The following is a 2,203-nucleotide window of genomic DNA, read 5'->3' as shown; positions in this document are numbered from 1 at the left end:
CCCTGTCTGGCCTCACCTGTGACAAGAAGTGAACACTCGTGGGGGTTGTTATTACTGTTGCTGTAGTGACCCTCGGCCCGGAGCTAGCCACGCGCGCTCTCGTTCTCTCTCGCGCTTCACGTTTGCCTGCTGGACGTGCACGGAATCGTTCACTCCGGCCGTTCCCAGAATTCTTCGGACACGCCGGAATCCCGCTTCAGGTGACATTTCACTCTCCAGAGAAAAGGCGCGTGTTACCTGCACTGGAATCCCGTGTCCACTCGCAAAAACACTAGTCGAACAGTTTCTACTATTCGCAAGTATTTTCTTTAAGAGTAATCCTGAAATCCATTAACGATCGTAAACTTTCGTGTAAGTTTGCGCATTACAAGTCAGGAACGTGAACAATGTATTACGCTGCGCAGGGGACTCGCGCATCGAGTTTTGTTTTCGTCGTTGTCATGGTGATCGCTGCATGTCAACCGACATTCACATCTGACTGGGTCTTTAGGCTAACCAATAACGAAGCTTTCTATCAAAACCAGTCCACCAGATGATCTAGCGAACACATCACCTAAATCACTTGGATAATAAATATAATTACACGTTTCTACATTCAAACTATACTGAAATTGGGGGACAAATGTTGCTCCTAAGTGAGATAACACGCAAGGAATCGGATTCCGTTTCCACGTAATCATTAATAATATAATAAACATTTCATAAGGGCAACTGGAAGTGGCCAAGCAGTAGTTGGTCACTGAACTGTCAGATTAGAGCAGTGGAAATTATTTATTCATAGTCCGTCCTCCTATTGTCTTTGATTACATACCCCGGCCCACGCAGACAGAAAAATAATACATTCAAATCAAAAAACTTGTATCAATTATATTCACTTACTTCTTATTGTTTTCCTGTTTTTTTTTATCATCGCTAAATTAATCTGATATATCAAAATGATGCATCGAGATCACGGTACCTTCCTGAACTATAAATTGCCGAAAATTTACTTCATTTTTTTCCTTTGAATGAGATTTAATGATATATCAGATAACGCAGTCTTTACGGTTGATTTTACCATGTAATGGGCGTCAAATATGACTTTGTAATGCAACTCTAAACCATGGCATCTTTTTCTTTCTCTTTCTCTCTCACTTTGTCTCTCTCTCCCTCTTTCTCTCACTGTCTATCTCTTTTTCTCTGTCAGTCTTTGTTTCTCTCTGTTAGTCTCTCTCTTTCTCTTACTAAGTATCTCTCTTTCTCTCTCTTAGTTTACCTACTTTTCTGTCTCCTCCATTCTCTCTTTCTCTCTTTCTTTCTCTCTCAGTCCCTTACTTTATCTCTCTCCCCTCTCTCTCTCTGTCTCCTATATTCTTTCTCTTAGTCTCCCTATTTCCCTCTTCAGGTCTCTTTCGTTCTTCAATCACTTCTCTATTTCAGTTTCTATCTCAGTCCGTCTTTTTCTCTCTCTGTTTATCACATTCTTTCTTTCGGCCCTTCTTTTTGTCTCTCTCATTCTCTTTCTTTCTCGCAGTGTTCTCCTTCTCCTTCTCCCTCTACCTTTCGTCCTCCCCCTCCTACTCCCTCTCCCCCTACATTTCCCCCTTCACTCTCCCCTTCTCCCTTTCCCCCCTACCCCTCTCTCTCCCCACTCCCCCCTCTCCCATACCCTCTTCCGCACCCTCCATTTCTCCCTCTCCCTCTTCTCCCCCCTTCCCCTCTCTCTATTCACTTCCCCTCCCTCTCCCCCTCTCCCATCCCATCTTTCCCTCCCTCCCCCTCTCCCTCTCCCTCTCCCTCTTCCCCTCCCCCTCTCCCTCTCTCTCCCCCTCCCCCTCTCCCTCTCCCTCTCCCTCTCCCTCTCCCTCCATTCCCTCTTCCCCTCCCTCCCCCTCTCCCTCTCCCTCTCCTTCTCCCTCTCCCTCCACCTCCCTCCTCCCTCCCCTCTCCTCCCTCCCTCCCTCCCTCTCCCTCCTCCCCCTCCCTTCCCCCTCCTCCCTCCCCCCTCTCCCTCTCCCTCCCCTCCCCCATTCCCCCTCTCCCTCCCCTCCCCCTTCCCCTCTCCCCCTCCCCGTCTCCCTCTCTGTCGCAGTGTGTGTGATAAAGTAAGCGCGTGCGAACCCTCACTTAAATCTACCTCAATCTCATAATCAAATGTCCACTTAAATTACTCTCTCGTGCACTTTAGAACAGACATCTCGTACTTCATGTGAACAATCCTCAT

Source organism: Penaeus japonicus, unplaced genomic scaffold, assembly GCF_977035675.1.
Source record: "Penaeus japonicus unplaced genomic scaffold, GWHDUDI00000001_assembly GWHDUDI00000006, whole genome shotgun sequence".
In the NCBI taxonomy this organism is placed as follows: Eukaryota; Metazoa; Arthropoda; class Malacostraca; order Decapoda; family Penaeidae; genus Penaeus; species Penaeus japonicus.
This window is presented reverse-complemented; position numbering follows the sequence as displayed.